This window comes from Lynx rufus, unplaced genomic scaffold (assembly GCF_022079265.1).
Source record: "Lynx rufus isolate CCGP_SWC_20201006 ecotype Redwood Valley unplaced genomic scaffold, mLynRuf1.p SCAF_14, whole genome shotgun sequence".
NCBI lineage: Eukaryota > Metazoa > Chordata > Mammalia > Carnivora > Felidae > Lynx > Lynx rufus.
This window is the reverse complement of record NW_025814828.1, coordinates 34831394-34848832: the sequence shown is the minus strand read 5'-3', so window position 1 is coordinate 34848832 and position 17439 is coordinate 34831394. Positions and strand designations below refer to the sequence as shown.

General features: G+C 58.4%; 1 long non-coding RNA gene across 1 annotated transcript; it reads right to left on the bottom strand.

Annotated features, from left to right (window-relative positions):
- Positions 1-2507: 2507 nt before the first annotated feature.
- LOC124509447 (uncharacterized) lies at positions 2508-5855 on the bottom strand. The gene is made up of 2 exons (XR_006961442.1): positions 5534-5855; positions 2508-3486 (listed from the first exon to the last, which is right to left on the bottom strand). It is a non-coding gene; the product is annotated as an uncharacterized LOC124509447 (long non-coding RNA).
- Positions 5856-17439: the final 11584 nt, after the last annotated feature.

The window sequence follows — 17439 nt, the reverse complement described above, 5'->3', positions numbered from 1 at the left end:
CTCCCCAGGGACTCGTCACCGCGTCTCTCGTCAAAATGTCACTTGTCAGGCGTGGTTCTAGCTCAGCGGAACTCACCCCCTCGCTCACGCTGAAGGAAGGGCCTCTGAGGGGAGCGGGCTCCGCGGAGTTTCCAGGCGGAGGCTGCCTGTCTTGTCCTTGGCAATTTCTTGGACTCGCCCCAGGAACCCTAATGAGCCTCCAGCGTGAGGAACAGCCGCCGCGGTGGTTATCAGAGGGACCATACAGGGCTTCGGGAACCAGCCCGTCTTCCGCCGCGCGTGGGGCATCGTTCGGGCTACCTCTCCCCAATTCCTGGAGAGGAACAGGTTTGAGCAGCACTTGCTCTCCCCTCTCTGTACAAAGAAAAGGAAGAGAAAAAAAAGGGGGCATCTCGGATCAGTGGGGGGCAGAGGCCGGGAGGGGATGGGAGTGGGGGAAAGTGATCTGAGGGTAGGCAGGCGGGGAATGGCCTCTGCCTCCGGGGCCCCAGGCCTGCTCCAAGGGGTCTCTCGATAGAAGGACGGGGGCCCTAGAGCCACTTGTGGTTCGGGAGCCTCTCATCTGATGCCATGGGGGTCTTGTCTTCTGTGAGCATTTCTCCTGCGCTGGGCTGGTCTTGCAGCCCCCCCACCCCCACCCCCCACCCCAGCCCAGGGCAGCCAAGCCTGTGGCAAGCCTTCACAGCTGCTCTCCCTGGACACCTGCAGGAGAAAGTTCCAGATCTGCACTCACACAGGCTCCTCAATGAACAATGTGGCCAGCGTCCGCTTTGTCGGCCTGAGTTCTAGAGAGCCCCCGGAGAGAGCAAGCACATGAACGAACGCTGGGCCAGCCCAACCAGCGACACCCTGGGCTGCGATCTGGCACCTAGCGCCGCCTCCTGTCCTAGGACCTCGGCTCAGCTGATGGGCCCCGGGGGCGGCGGAGGCTCCCAACCCGCCCCTTCCTGCTGATTCTTCTGCTCCCCAACCTGGCCCTCAGTACTTAGGCCTCCCTGGACAGAAACGGGGAGCTGTTGCTCATTCAGCCGGGAGCGGAGTCAGCGTGGTTTGTGATTCTCTGCCCTGCCTCTGCGTTCAGTGACAAGTCGGTAGCTTCGAATCGGCTGTGGTAGAAGGATATCCTCTACCGAAATTGGCAAATGTTAGAAATTGAGCCTCCCCCCCCCCCCCCCGCCAGAGCCGTCGGTTGCTTAGACCCGCACCTCGGGCAGCTGAAGGGGCGCACGACTGGCGACCGCACCCTCTCCTCAAGGGCGGCCTCGAGAACGTGGGCGGGGCCAGGCACAAGCTCCAGCAGGCCTTGGGTGGGCTCTTCTCCAGAGGCAGCCTCCCTGGCTGTTTACCTAAGCTGTTCTCAGGTATTTCGACCCCCCCCCCCGCCCCCGGCTACAAACATCATTTTTCAGGTTCTTGAGCCTCGAGAGAGCAAAGCTCACCTTGAAAGCCAGAGAAAAACTCGCTTTTGCCTTGGGCGTCTCGGACGGGCAGTCCCGGGACAGGAAGTCAGGCTGCGGCAGAGAGGGGCATCGAACCGGAACCTCCCTTCTCTGACGCCGCTTGCCAACACCCCTTTTCTTTCTGTTCCTTGCCATTTTAGGTCTGGGTTTTTGCTCAGGACATTGCTCTCCCTGGAATAATTTCCTGCCCTACCCACTTGGTAAACGCTTCCTGTCCCTTTAATTCTGCTGGAAGGGGTCACCTTCTTGGGAAGCCTTTACCAACTCCCAGCTTTACCCTTCCCCACCCCTCCACCCCCGCCCCCACTACTCGCCCTGGGCTCCTACCTACCTACTGGGTCCTCCACTGAAGCAGCTGTCACTTGCTTGTGGAGCTATAGTCTCCCCCCGCCCCCTAGGTTGTGACTTTTGGTCCCTCTCTTTCCAGGGCATTTCTTTGACAAATATTTTCTGAGCATCCATTCTGTGCCTGGTACAGGCGCAGGGGTGTGATGGTGAGTGAGGGAGCTTGGCCTCCACTCCCATGGGGCGGCCAGTCTGCAGGGAAGCGTGACAGTTACAGAGGCAGTTGTGATCAACGGTGACGCGCACAGTCCCCCGGAACTGGGGACCCCAGCAGCATGCAGCGGGGATATCCACTCCAGTGGGAGACGGGAGTATCCGGTAAGGCTTCCTGGGAGAGGTGACTTTTCATCTGAGGCTTCCAGGAGGAGCAGAGCTCACTAGATGGGTGAGGAGTTGAGAGGGAGGGGGTCAGGAGCACGCGCAGACCTGGGGGCACGGGGAAGGGGGCAGATGTTGGGGCTGGGTGGTGGTGGGCTGATAGGTAGAGTGGGAGAACTGGCTGCGGAGACAAATCCGTCAAGAAGTTCAGCTGCAAAGGACCAGGGAAAGAAGTGGGGGGGGGTGGTGCACAGCTGGAAGGGGATAAGAGAGAGAAGAGCATGTAATGGCCGATGGGAAGGGTGAGAACGGTGTCATAAGGGAGGGAGGGTTTCGAGTTTTGCTGTATAAAACAGGATACGACACAATAAAACAAAACTAAGCGAAACAAGAAAACAATTCGGTTCTTTGGCTGCATTAGCCACATTTTAGGTGCTCGGCAGCCACAGGTGGCTAGTGGCTAGGAAAGCACAGATACAGAATAGCTCCAGCATCCCAAAGAGATCTGTTGCACAGCGTGCCCTAGACTTCGAGCAGCTGGGATCCAGAGTCCAAGAGCGGGACCGGCTGTGGGACGGGCAAGGAGATGCTCTCCCGTTAGAACCAGAGGGCGGGTGGACAGGACGGGATGGACAGATGTCGGGGAGTCTAGTCTGTGACTCCCATGGTCTCCTTGAAGCAGAGGGGGAGGGGCAGGTGGGGGGCTGATGTGGACGCTGAGTGGAGAATGGGGAGCGGTGCCACAGGGGGTAGGGTAGGCTGGAAAGCAGCTGACCAGGAAGACGTCACATGACTAGCAGAGAAGGGCCAGCTTGGATTCCTAGCGGACTGATGTTAATCTAGGCAGCCGTGGCAATGGCACAGGGGGACCGAGGACCCTCAAAAACGTGGCTGGCTGGAGGGAGGGGGCCCAGAGCCGAGGGCCTCAGAGGACGGGTGGCTTTGTGTCTGGTGACAGGGAGGCCCTTGATGTGCCCAGGAAGTTGGGGGCCGAGGAGAAGTCACTGGAACGGGAGATCTAGCTATCAACCGCTGAGAAGCAAACTCGCAAGATGTCGTGACTGACAACGTCAACATTTAGTTTGCTCATGAATTGCTACTTGGACCGTGCTCGGCAGGGATAGCTTGTTGATTCCACTCAGCATCAGCTGGGCAGCTTTCAGTGACGGCACTTGGCGTTGAGTAGGGTGGCGCAGAGGCAGGGGGTTGGAATCATTTGAAGGCTTACTCGTTCACCTATCTGGTGGCTGGTGGCTGGCGGTTTGCTGGGACGTGAACTGGGGCCGTTGGCCGGAACACCCTCCTTGGCGGCTTCATGTGGCCTGGGCTTCCTTATAACATGGTGCCTGGGTTCGAAGGGTTACTGAGAGAGAGAGAGAGAGTCAGATGGATGCCGTATCTCCTTTTACGATCTAGACTAGGAAGTCAGCAGCACGGCTGGGGCCCCATTCTACCCGTGGAGGCGGTCGCAAAGGATGGGCCAGGTTCACATGAAGGAGGAACAGACTCTTCCTCTTGAAGGGGGCTGGTGGCAAAGTTCTGGAAGACCAGAGCCGCGTGGGACCAGAAATAGTGCTGTGGCCATTTCTGGAAAGTGCAACGTGTCACGGAGCCCAAGGAGCGAGAAGCCAAGGTCTTATCTGTTCCCAGGAGAGGAGATAAAGACGTTGGGCCAAGTTCAAATTCCTTCGATTCACTCATCCCACTAAGATTTATTGAGCACCTACTATGTTCCAAGCTCTGTTTTAGGTGCTGGGGATACACCTGGACAAAAATCCCAGCTCTTAAGGAGATGACATGGTCGTGGGGAAGACTGAGTAAGAACAAGGCGCCCCCCCCCCCGGGGGCGCTGAGTCTTTGCCCCAGGTGACCGCCTAGTTCGTAGCCGCGCAGGAACCGGGCCAGCAAAACAGGGGGCACGTTTGACCCCGTATCCCCAAGGACTCTTCTCCCTGTCCAGCTTCCGAGCTCAACAGACCTGGGGCTCCTCGGAGAACAGTACCCCAGGGTTTATGTCTCCGCACCATGGTTCTACTCCCACAGAAAGCTGAAGGGGCCCAGAAGGAGCGGGTTTGAGCTGGAGAGGGCCCAGGGAGGAAAGAACGTGGGGATTTAATTGGACTCAGCGAACCCTTCCCGGACCAGCCGGCGCAAACCCGCGGAGGCGGCCGCCCGTGCCCGGCTCTGATCCGGGCCTGGGGCGCTCGGTTGAAGCGTGGCTGCGGAGGGAGGGTGAGCGGGCAGTCCCGGGGCCGCCGTCCCCCGGCACCCCCGCGCCTCCCTCACTACCTGCCGGGGCTGAAAAAAAAGCCACCGGGACCGGGCTGCGGGGCGTGGTGTGAGGACAGAAGGGGCGGGGCCGAGGCGGCGATGGGGGCTCGGTGGGGGGGGGGGGGGGAGGGCCGGAGATCGGGGCCAGGGTGGGGGGGCGCCCGCCGCGTCTCGGACCACAAAGGGCGGGGGAGCTCGCCCGGCGGTCGTAGCGAGCGGTATTGATTGAGGGGCGGGCGCAGCGAGCGCGCCGAGAGCGGCTCCATCCATTAGGGCCGCTGTTCGCCTCCAATTAGAAAAAAAATCATTACTCAGCAGCCGGCAGCGGCCTGCGCGCCGCCCGGGACCGCCTGCGAGCGAGCGAGCGAGGGAACGGCGGGCCTCCCCCCACCCCCGCGCTCCCCACCCCCAGCCCCCGGCGCCCCGCCTCTCCCGGCCCTAATGACAACTATTAGAACTGCCTCCCCGCACCCACCGCCCGGCGAGCACAAAAGCGCGAGATTCATTTGGTAATCGGGGTAATTACAGCGGGGCGCGGGGGCGCACGCGGCGATGGCGGGCGCGCCGGCGGAATGCTAAGGGGCCGGGCGCGCCGCCCGTTCCCGCCCCGCCGCCCTCCCCGCCCGGCCCCTCGCCCGCGCGGCGCCCGGGGCCACGTCGCCCCGCCGGCCGCCCGCGCCCTGCCCCCACCCCGGGCCGCGGGAAGGGGGCCGCCCGGGGGCTCCGGGGCGCGGGACGGAAAGCCCCCCCCCCCCTCCAGGACCACCCCCCCCCGCCCGGCTGGCCGGCGGCCTCGGCGGCGCTCCGGACAAGATTTGCCACGTCCGGGAGCCGGAGAGCCCCGCCGAGGTCCGCACGCATAATAAATACCGTGTGTAATGTATTTACTCTGCTGCCCCCGGTTAATTTACACACCCGCGCCGCGCCGTGCGCCCTCCCCCGCGCGCGCCCCGGCCTGTCGTTCCTATTTACGGGCGCGAGGCGCCGTCCCTCGAGAGGGCTTTTTTTTTTTCTTTTTCTTTTCTTTTCTTTCTTTCTTTTTTTTTTTTAGAGCTTTAGGATGGATGCAACGTGTCATTAAACCTGAAAGGGGCTGTTACTTATCAGTAATGGTGGTTTCCACAGGCCTTTCTCCTCACCTGCACGGGCACAGGTACCACCTGGGTGGTGGGTAGGGGGCGGGGGTGCAGGAAGGTCCCGATGTGTTGTGGTGGGGGGGGGGCGCGGTAAGCTCTACGTGGGCTTACCCGGCGGGAGGCGGCCCGGGCGTCGCTGGAGGCCACCCCCACCCCCAAACCGCTCTCCACCACCTGGAGGCAGCCCCGCTTTTGCCTGGCACCAGGCTGCACCCCGCGGGAGGATTCGTCCAGAGCGGCCTCGGACAGCGGTGTGCAGGGGACTCCGCAGAAAGGCTTCCCCCTCCGCAGCCGGCAAGAAATGCAGCCTCTCGGTTGCGCGGCTCCTGCAGCAGAGAGGCCTTGTGAGCAACAGCCCTTATCTGGGGCGATTTCCCATCTGCCTCTCTGGGAAGCTGGATTGCCCTCCTGCACGGGGCTTATCTGGCCGGGAAGGGGAGGCCGGCCCAGCCATCCGCCTGCTCACTGGGCCTTGCGTGTTCTTAATGACCCAGAACAGAGTCCTCAGAGGTGAAAAACAAAACCCTGCACCCCCTTAACCCTTCCGTGCCCATCCTGGCCTGGGAGATTTCTTATCACAGATGCCTTTCTTGGTTTCAGCCAGGGACTGCCGGTTCTATCTACCTCAGTCCCACCAGGCCAAAACTTTAGACTGGCCTCCCACTGCTGGAGGAGGAGGAGGAGGAGGAGGAGGAGGAGGAGGAGGAGGAGGAAGGTTAATCCCAAGACAGCCCTTGGAGGACTGGGAGTGGGGAGGGGCAAAGCCCTGAAAGTGTGGGCAGAGTTTTGAGAAGGTATGCATTTTTCGGAGGGGAGGGTTCCTCAAGGGGTCTGTGCTAGCCCCCAAAGGTTAAGAACCATCTGCCAGCCGTTTGACCCTGCTCGGGTCTTATCTCGGGCCTAACTTCATTATCAGGAAGAATGAGGCTACCCCGAAGTGGCTGTTGTGATTAAAACAATGAGATAATGCTTTAATATTTGTAAACTGTACAGGGTTCTACAAAGGTAAATTATTAATGAAGCCAAAGATGGCTGTGTGTGTGTGTGTGTGTGTGTGTGTGTGTGTGTATGCTCATGTACTTGTGAATTGGTGGTTTGGGAGGGGGAGTGTGGGGGGGCACTGGGATTACAGTCTCCATTTTTAGGGGACTTCTGAGGCCCCCATCTCTCTACCTTAGAACCAAGTGGGATTGATCTGGAATGTTGCCCCTGTCCTTTGAAAACAGGAAGCTTGCTTGCAGGGGGCTCGATGGAGGGAGTGGGAAGCAAGGTCTTCCTGTTCAAGCCCCTCTTGTCCACAGGAGCCTCGTGGCCTTCCTTGGGCACATAGTAGTCATCTGCGCCCAGCCGGTGCTCAGGACACTTTTGTGCAATAATTAAATCGATGGCTGGGGAGCCCAGTGGTCTCGGGCCAGCCCCACCTTCTTTCTATATTTGCAAATAGAAGAGGACTCTGGACTCTTTCCAACTTGAATGTAATCATCTCTAGGGGTGGAGGCCCCTTGGTCCCCGGATGGTTGGATCCTTTCTGATCCTGTATCTACCTTCAAGGAGCTCAAAGATTAAGATAACCAGACTCCAAGGTATTTAGCATCCTCATAGAGATGGGGGTAATTCTCTTCATTCTCATACTAAGAAACTAGAAGGGGGAAAAGTTTATCTGAGGTCATGAGGCCAGGATTAGAGCCAGCGCCCCTCCCTGGTCCATTCTCTTGCACAAAAGGATGGTGGCAGCCATGGGAGGGCACCGCCCAGGCTTCCCTTCAGTGAAGAATGTTCTGGAAGGAGTGTCTGTTAGCTGACGGCCCCCAGCTGTTGCATTTTCCCTTTGGGATCTGCCGCAGCAGTCCTGCTGAGGCCACACTTTGTCCAGGCTGTTCCCACCCAATGACAGCACGACGGGGACGGGGCGGCCGGTGGCAGGGGGGCGTGGGTGCGCCCAGAGCTGGGCCATTCTGCCTGACGCAGGACCCCTCCGATGGGCCGTCTTTGCTCTGGGGCTCCACGTCAGCCTGCCAGAGACTCTTCCAGAGTTTCACTATAGCTGCGGCCCTTCCCACCCAGCCTCCTTCCTTCCCTCTCCTTTCTCAAGGGTCAGACTTGCATCGCGGTCTCCCCTCCTATTCCTGTCCCTCCCCACTTTATCCTTCACAGGCATTTCCCCCCCCCAGTAAATCTCTTGAACTTCTAGTTCCATCTCAGTGTCTGCTCCCTGGAGGGCCCGAACTGCCACAGTTCCAGTTGCTCCGGGGTAAGGCCGGGCGCATCTCTGCCCAGGGCCCCTGTTGCCAGAAAGGCTGGCTCTGCCCGCCAACTTACCGAGCTGCTCTTGGAAAGTCAGTCCCAGGACCAGACTGTTCTCTGACCCAGAACTCTTGCTGAACGGCCACTCTGAGCATGAGTCTGAGAACCGAATGCCGACCGCTGCAGATCCGTACGTTGAATCAAAGACTCCCCAGACTGGCTTCCGCCTGGGGCCAAGGTGAGCCAGGAGGCTGGGAGGCCCTGCTCTGTTAGAGACACAGACAGAAATCATACTGAAAGGACGGGAATCCGGGAGAAGAGGCATCATTGGCAAACAAAGGGACTGCTAGAGCCTTTGCCTGCTCAAGGAAAGTGGAGGGTTGTTTTATTAAGGAGGGGGCAGAGGTCATTAGCTTGGAGAATGTGTCATATTTGACATAAGGAGAGAGTGGTAATTTGAGGCTGGAGAGCAAAGCCTCCTCTGCGCTCTGGCCTGGGAGATGCAACCCGCAGATGCTCTTTGCTGGGGAGAAAGGACGGGCCCTCGACGATGAAGAGAGTGGCAGGGAGGGACGCGTTGGGAAGGTCCGATGTCCTGCCGGCCGCTCCAGGGCCACCTCGGTTCATCCCCCGACCTTTGTAAAGAAGAAAAGTCTGCCAACTGTCACTTCTCCATCACTGGCAGCTCCGAGGGCTCCCGGGACCGAGGCCAGCACCCGGCGCTCCCCCCCCCCCCCTTGGTTCTTTTCTTTCTGGAGCCAAATTTCACTCGATGGTGCCAGGCTGCAGCCCCATGGGGACAGTGCCTTTGGTCATAAGGGGGGCGGGAGTATCTCCAGACCTTCCTCCGTTCCTGGGCAGTCCACTTCCAGGGGGCCACTGGGCACCGTGGGTCTCCCGAGGTTCCGGGGGGAGGAGAGCCAGAGACCACAGGGGAGAGACATGGGAATGTGCTCCTCCTGAGATCTACGTCCACTCCTGCCCCCCTCCCCCCCCCCCCAAACATGGGCTATGGACAGAAGGTTACAAGGGGTAGCGAGCCGAGCCTCTGGAGGACTGGAACAGCTGCCTTGGATCGGGGGTGCTGGCTCTGAGTGCCTCGTCGCGGGGGCGGGGAGCCCCGAGGACCGGAGGCCTGCCTGAGCCACCTCCCCCGGGGCCCACCCCTGCCTGCTTCGCCACCAAGGCTTCTTCCTTCCGGTTCTCCAGGCTGGTGTGGGTCTTGGCTTGGGCCACGCCCTCAGCCTCAAACACGCTTATCTAACTTCTACCCATCCTAAGCTCCAGGAAGTTAGGGCAACCCCCACGGTAAACAAAGCCAAACGTTTTCTTTCTCTGGAGCCTTTACTGTGCTAACTGAATCTTGGGTGTGTGGGGGGTGGGCGGGTGCCAGTCTTTTCCAGAGTGGCCACAAAAGGCCTCTGCCTGTCCCCCGTATCTATTAACCCTCTTCCAGAACCGGCTGAAGGGAATTTGGGGAAATGCTTCTTGGAGAGAAGTGGTGGGGGGCGGGGGGGGGGCGGTGCAGCTTTCTCCCCTAGGTCCTGCTTTCTAGGTAGTGGCCCAGAAACCCCTCTTTCTCCACAAGATGGGGAGGCAATACAGTCCCCCATCCCGTGGCCCCACTTCTCCCCACGTGGACCCTCTGCGTGGGCTTACCCCACGAGGGAGAAACCGCAGTCACCAGCCCAGTCCCTTTCTTGTCACACTGGCAGGTGTCAGATCCAAGTTTGGGGGCCTCAAATCTATAGATGAGTTTTGGGACCTAACTGCTTAGGGCCCTGCCAGGGCCTTGGGAAGGGTCTGTGCAGGTGAAGGGTCCTGAACAATAGGCTTTATTAGCATGAGGGGTAAACCCCACCCCTGTGCAGAGGCTTACTTATGGACGTATGCGTAGCTAAGATATATCCGTACGTGAAGCGTGGGTCAAAGGGATGCTTTGGGACAGCTCTCCTTTGGCTCTTTGGCGTAGGTCTGCCGGGCCGCCACCCGTCTCCCTCTAGGCGGTTTGTTCTGTGGATTCCAGGAGGCGGACCCTCACACACTGGATCCCTCGGGGAGTCTTGGCCACCGGCTTCTGGTCGGGTTTGGGCAGTGAGATGCACCCAGCAGGCAATCTGGCTGGCAAGAGTCTAGAGGTAGGGGGATTTATTTCCCCAGCTGGGCTGCAGTTTGGTGGTGTTCCTGTGCCCACCGCAGCCCTCCCGTATAGCTGTCTTCCGCTCTGCAAACAGCCCGAGCTCTTGCCCCCTGCAGCCCAGGGCCTGGTAGCATCCTGCGACCGTCACTTGTCCCAGGGCACTTCCCTATCCCTCGTGGTTTCTGCCGTCTGCCCACACCTCTGTAAATAGTCCCTTTGCTAAACTCCGTCCAATTAACCCTCTTGTTGAGCGTGCCCACAGACAGCAGGGGTGGTGCCCTGGGCGGTCCCCAAGCCATCGCGCCAATCCCAGAGAGGAGATCTTGAGATCCCCACCGGCCAGTCTGACTATGCCAGTGTTAGGTGTCAGTTACGTGGGGGTGGGCTTTCCACAGCAGCCCAGAGCCTGACTGTGGACCCCCCCGACTCACCACCGCCCCGGCATTTGGCACTGAAACTGGCTTATCTGTTGCGGGCTCCCCCTTCCCGAGTGTCCGGACGAGGTTATGGGAGGAGCAGGACCCCTTTGCCGTCCAACTTTCTGTCTGTTTTCTTGGGTTGGGAAGACATTGTAATTTTGAGGAATGTGATAGAATTGCCCAAAGTACATGCAAATTGGCCACGTGGATTATGAAGCTTTAAGTGCTGGTTTCAGCACTGTGCCGGTAGATGGGTGACAACTGGCCGCCCCACCCCCCTTACCCAAAGCCCTGATTTGTAGCGTCTGTTGATTTCCACGAGGTAGATACTCACCAAGGCCAGTCTCAAGACACTCATGCAATGGCTCTGACCGTGGAGTTGGGAAGAGGTGTGCAATAGCACACCATTAAATAGCATTTCCACCCCACCGATTGGACAGATTAACGTCAGAAACGTTGTGAACTGTAGCGAAGTCATTAGGAAAGCCTGAGTTTTGGGTGTTTCCTACCACTGTTTTCAACGTGGTTTATTCAATTGTAAGTTTTGAGTCGTTTACATTTAAATTCAACTTACATTATTTTAATTTGTGTTAATGGGCGTCCTCCACCATTGGCTTACTAAACTCGCGCAAATTTAGTGATTGGCTCTCCGAGAACCAGCACTCTCCGGCTCCAGCATCCCCCTTGGAAGGGTTCTATTTGCTCTGTGGCTATGGGAAGAAAAATTAGTTTTCATCAAGATAGAAAACAAAAACAAAGGAAGGTTACGAGTATTTCAATTGCGCCACCTTGTGGCACAACCTAACACCACCACACCCCCCCCCCCTTATCCGAACTCCCCCATTTTGGTCGTGTGGTGTGTATGTCTCCGATGACCAAGTGCCCCCGTTTGCCTGGGACCGGTCCTGGTTTCTGCCCACTGCCCTGGTTTAGCCATCGGTTGGACCCCTTTATGTTGCCAAAAGTGTCCTGGCTCGCACAGCCGGTGATTGAGTGAGTCACCCTACTTTTACCCCACTAGACTGTAACTTCCTTGAGGGCAGGGGCTGTCTTGTTTGCCGCTGTCTCCCTCTGGCCGAGGAGGCACGCAATCATATCTGTTCAACGAGCGGTGAAAGTCGGAGCTACGGAAAGAGCGTTCCTGCCTCGTTGGGTACATCGATAACGCCCGGGATTTGGAAATCTTTTCGTGGCGCAGAGATTTTTATTGTAATGCGGTTGGCCCCGTAATCTCCGACCCCGCCGTCCTCCGCGCATAAAAAGCCAGGCGGATAGACGTCAGAGCCTAGTCTCCCGGGGGCGTGCGGCAGCCAGAGGGTGTTGGTCTGGCCATCTGGTGCAGGAACAGTCGAGCCGTGTGGGAGCCCAGCTGGCACGGGAATCCTTGGCTGTCCCCGGCAAACAGCATGGGGAGGAGAGCTGTGGGATCAATAGTAATTTCCTTCAGAAGAACGGCGATGTAGCGCTGTTGGCAGTGGCGTTGGGCTTTCCCTGGCACGGAGGTCTCTAAATGCACTTGGCCCTCTTCGCCGCAGAACGCCGGACAGGGAAGGGAACAAGGACAGGACTTTCTTGGCCTGAGCCCAAGAGAGGTTGCCAGGTTGGCTGTGGAAGCAAGCTTTCTCTGTGCCTGCCTGTCATCGGCATAAGCCACGTAGACACTCTGAGGCACTGACAGAGTGGAAATCGTGGAAGCTGGAACATTCCCATGGGCCTGCCCGCACCTCTCAGGCGACATCCATCTACTCAGCGCTTAGGGAGGGACTTCCGTGTGCCAGGAACGGTGCTCTGGGCCCGGGCGGTAAAGGCGATCCCTACTTCTCACTGTCTGGAGAGGGAGGCTAAGGCGCTGTCTGACGTTTCTGGAGCGGGGCCGTCGATACTGAAATAGGGGTGAGTCCCAGGTGCCCGGGTAGCACGTAGGAGTCTGGGAAGGATGGATCGGGCTGGAGCGGCCAATCAAAGGGTGAACAGGAGTTTTGTTGGATGGGGTAGTGGGTGTCGTGGCGCACCACCCAGATCCCCCCTTTAAGAGAGGGGGCCGCCCCCTCAGAATCGCCCTTAGCTCGTGGGCGCTGAGCTGCCTTACCCAAGGTAGCGCCCCCCTCCCTGGGGGCCAACTTGTATTCAACGACTGGCGTATGGGAGGGAGGATACAAGGGTTCCCCCTCTTGCCTCAGTCTGGGACATCCCTGAAAGGCCATCGTCGCTCCAGAACTTTCCATGGGGTTGGCGGAAGCTTCTGTCGCAACGGCATGGTAGTTCGATTTCTCTGCCCCATCCTGCTGCCCTCACCCCCTCAACAGGTGCTGTCCCCTCCAGTCAACCTGCTGTACATTGGTCTCTATCTCCGGGCCCATCTCCCAGGCAACCCAGCATAAGCCAGGGAGGGAGGGCCAGTCCTTCTCAGGGACAGAGAGCCTGCAGATTGCCCGGAGCGGGGCCAGGCAGGTGTTAGCCGCGACGCTGAAGAGTCTGGATTTCCTCCTGTGCACGCGAATCAGGGCTGTGATGTGGACCCAGTGATGAACTGGTAGCAGAGAGGGGCCAGTTAGTACCAGGAGATCCAGGGAAGGGAGAGAGTGGTTACATTGGGTATAAGGAAAATGGAGAAGGGGGCCTGTGGGCACCAGAGGTATCGGGAAAGTCTGCAGTCCGGACAGTATGAAGCCGAGAAAGAATCCTGGAAAGCAGATCCTTGGTCCCTAATTTGCAGTGATCAGTGAGGCTTCGTGGCATTAAAGGTCTCGCGTTGCTATGGTTCCGCCCGTGGCATGGCCTGCAAATGTTACTTTTAGCCGCCTCGTCGGCCTTTTGGCACTTCTTTAATATAATTTCTATGCCCCTGCACTGGGCCGCACGCTTCCCCAGCCTCTTAACTTCTCTAGGTTGTTGCTGTGCCCAGTTTGAGCCGGACAAGCAAGAAGGAGCAAAGCTCTGCAACCAGGTGGATGCGGGTTCAGATCCCTCACACTGTGTGGTAGCAGAACCAAGGGCAACCTCCTTAACCCTGTTTCCTCGTCTGGAGAATGGACACAATGAGATAAAGCGCGTAAACGCTTAGCGCAGGGCCTGGCATATAGCGAGCACGCCATAAAGACCTACCTTCGTTTCCGAGCCGTTTTTGCTTCATTTGCTCTCATTTGCACCTTCTTCATCAGAAATGCTCGCTGAGAGGCGCCTGGGTGGCTCTGTCGGTCAAGCGTCCGACTTCGGCTCAGGTCATGATCTCGCGGTCCGTGGGTTCGAGCCCCGCGTCGGGCTCTGTGCTGACGGCTCGGAGCCTGGAGCCCGCTCCGGATTCTGTGTCTCCCTCTCTCTCTGCCCCTCCCCCGCTCGCGCTCTGCCTGTGTCTCTCTCTCAAAAATAAACATTTTTTTAGAAAATGTAAAAATTGTCTGATGAGTATCCATGTGGTGTGCGGGTAGGGGGAGGTGGGGTTGGGGTGGGAAGCGTTGGCGGTAGTCCTAGGCGCAGAAGTCACAAACGGCCCCTTCGCTTGGGTCCTTCAGAGATTCAGCCTCTCCTGAAGTCGTCCCCGCGGGCGACAACCTAACAGAGGAAGCACGCTCGCCTCTATTGCCTCCATTTGCCAGACGGGAAGACTGAGGTCTGGTGTGAAACTGACTTGACCGGGTTACCAGGGAGAGCCGGAGGTCCCGAGCCCCGGCCTTCCAGGTCTCACGGCGCGACGTGCAGGTTTATATAATCTCTGGAGGCTCACCCTTGCTGCTTCTGCAGCTGGTTCTCCCGGTGTCCCCAAAAGGTGTGAAAGAAGCCTACGGCTTTGGGGTGGGGGCGGGGCTGCCTCCTGGAGCCCCGAGAGCGAGAGCCGAGAGAGAGCCCGCCAGGAATGGCTCCCGTTTGTTCCTCGGCTCGGCTCGCCAGAAGGGCACCTCCCTCCTCCCCACTGATGTCAGCCGATGACGTCTGGGCCGCATTCAGGCCATGCTGTCATTTGTCCCATGCTCATTCAGCTGATTAAAAGTCATCAATTGTTTTTTAAGCCACCAGCAGGCGAGCCACCAGGCGCCATTTGTTACTGCTTGGCCATGCTGTGCGATGCTGTTTAAACTCACTGAGCAAAGCTTTCGGAAAGCAGAGGCCAAAAGCGTTTTTTGGAGGAAAGAAAATAGGAGAGAAATGAGTGGGCCTACGTCTCTGCCGAAAGGAACAATCGGGACCCGTGGCGGAGGGGCCGGTCCCCTTTTTAGCAACTCCCACACAGTTCTTTACAGGGACCTTCATGTCTCTCTCTGGCGAGCTCATCACCGCTGTGGCTAACACATGGTTCATTCGGGGACTTTTTACCTAGTTACCCCACCTCTGAGTTTTGCCCTTAGCTTTTTGGCCAGGTTAATGTTCCCCAAACACAACTCAAGGCCACCCCTGCTCGGATACCTTCGGTGGCCGCCCATGGCTTATGAAACGAGGAATAGAGCTGTTGCCTGGCGCGGAGGTTTTGCATTCTCCGTGGGGCGGCCCGGGTCCCCCTCTGGCCTCCTTGGCCACCGGGTTTCAGCCGAGGCCCACCTTTCGGTCCCCCTCAGACATGACCCCTGTTTGGTTGTCCCTGTTCATGCTGCTTCTGCGCGAGATAGCGCGCTACTCCCCGCCCCCGCCCCTGCTGGGCGTATGGAACACTGAGGATCTTTCGAGGCCTGTTTGGGAAACCGTCTCTATCCTGGTGTCTTTACTGAGGCCACAAGTCTGTGTCCTCTTCCCCCCTTCCAACCACATGGGCAGCAGACGCTACCGATGCCTCACCCTATCCCCTTGCGTCCCCCATTTCTGTGCACACAGCTGCCAGCACCCGCGTCCCCATGCCTGGGGGCTGTCTCTGGCCACCCAGCAGGCTGCAAGTGCCAGGGGATTAATTCTCCCTGGGAGCCGCCCTCGACTGATGACTGCCGGAAGCTGGTGGATAAACACCCCAGCTCCCTCACCCCGTGGTAGAACATTCTGGAGTGATTGTTCTGTGCAGCCTCTCAGAGGTCCCCAGCTGGACTGAGTCCCAGTAGCCCAGGCCGGTAACCTGCCCTTTGCTGCCTCCTCCCAGATAAACCACTTGCGCTCAGATCCCTGTCTCTGTAGGGGCTCCTGGGGGACCCAAGTTTCGATGGCACGTTACTTCCTTTGTTCTAGTCTGTTGTCCTGCTTTGGTCTATCTTGGTCCTGCTGAACTGGCCTCGGAGGCCCTGCAGATCCCAACACGGTGCTGGGCCCACAGCAGGTCCCCTGAGGTGGGCGAGTGGTGAGTGTTGAGTGGCTCCATCTGGGTCAGACAGCCCTCTAAATGACATAAGCTGACTTCGTGTTTTGATGGATCGGTCTCTGTGCTGCCCCTCCCCCCGCTGCCTGGCCGGCTCTTGCTCTGGAAATCTCTTTTAGCCAAGATCCCCCCAACCGTCCCCTTCCCCCCCCTTTCAAGTTGGCCCATCCCGAGAGCTCCCTTCTCTGAAATGCTACTGAATTTTAATAGTGCCACTCGGCCTCGCCGTTGCCCCTTTATTTTGTCTCGTGTGTTCGTTTTCTCTCTCCTCTGAGCGCTCGCATTCTCAAGGGAGAGGCCCACAATCCCAAGGGCTCCCTGTTGTTCGTCACTTCTACACCCGGGAGGTATCATAAGGTCTGACTCCATATGAATCAGGGAGGCTTCGTGTCATTGGCAGAAACGTCTGTTTTTCCAGCCATAGCTCAGAATTTTCCCGAGTGAGAGGCTCGTAAGTAAACTCAAGGCCAAGGCCAAGTTTGTTGTTGATAGGGGCAGCAGGGGTGGGGAGCACAGAGACGGGGAAGGAGGGAGGGGTTGGATGACCCAGTGGCCGTGACCCACCTTGGCCCTGTGAGCTCTACAGCCCTATTCTTGGACTTGAGCGAGATGTCATGGATCCCACGGAGGAGGGGTGGGTGACTCTTATCCGGCTGAACGCGGCTTCCCCTTCAGCAGTCCTGCCAGAGCTGGGCTACATCGGGCAACGCAGAAAGCCAACAAACACAGGGAAGAAAGCCTTACATGGACAGTGATTCCAGAATGCTCCCCTGAGGGCCACTCTCCTCATTTCCAACCTTCCTTATCAGATGAAGGAAATGTGTCTTGTTCAGGCGAGGAGGACACCGGTGTTTTATCTTCGGGCCGAGGTCAAAGGGGCACAGCGAACCTCTCCAGGCCTGGAGTCGCCGCCGAGCACCTGGAAAGAGCATTTGCTCCCTCGGAGACGCGGTTTGCATTTCCACCTCGGCTCCAAACAGAAAGCCAGGCCGGCCTCGAGCTATACCGTGGAAAAACAACCTCTGTGCAGCAGTGGCTCTCACATCTATGCTGACTTTTCCAGACCACGGACTGGGACGTGCCGACGCACAAGCATGGGTGGATTTATGTCAAGACGGAGGCAGGAGGTGTGGCCCTTGAGTGCGCAGTGTCCTTCGGCTTCCAGGAATGGGTTTCTCTGCAGCGGCCTGAACTCCAACGGGCGTGCGGGACAGGAAAGGCCTAGCTTCCTTAGTATATGGAGCTGCTGTTACCCTGGAAACAGCCCTTCTGGCCTACAGGGCCTAATAACATTCCTCAAAGTTTTCAGGGGTCGCGAGTTTTGGAATGATTACAGAAACGTAGCCTGGTGGGGGCAGAGCTCGGCGGGGGTAACACCCTGTGTCGGGAGTTGGGCCCGTGAAGAAAAAAACACAGCCAAACGAAGGAGAAAATGCAGCCGGTGGTCTAGAAAGACCTTGGGGGCGCAGAATCGTAGCTGCAGGACGGGAAACTTCTATGCATCTCTGCCATCTTAGCCGAGAACTCCTTGAAGTAGCCCTCTCGGGGCGGCAGCTAGGGCGTAGATTCAGGTATTTCTGAATTTTAGAATGCCCTTGGCCACGGACGGGGTCGGGGGGGGGGGGCTCCTCCTTCTCCAAACATCTGCTCCCTGGGTGGCCGCAGCCATGCAGTGCTGGAGGAAGGCAGAAGTTGTCACGCTGGAGAACTGTTCGGTAATGAACTGACCGCGGTGAAATGTGTCCCCACGCAGACATCCCTCCGGGCTTCCCAGGCGCGGGTCCAGGGCGCGGAGCACAGCCCAGGGCAGCGCCGAACGATTGTAAAGCAAAAT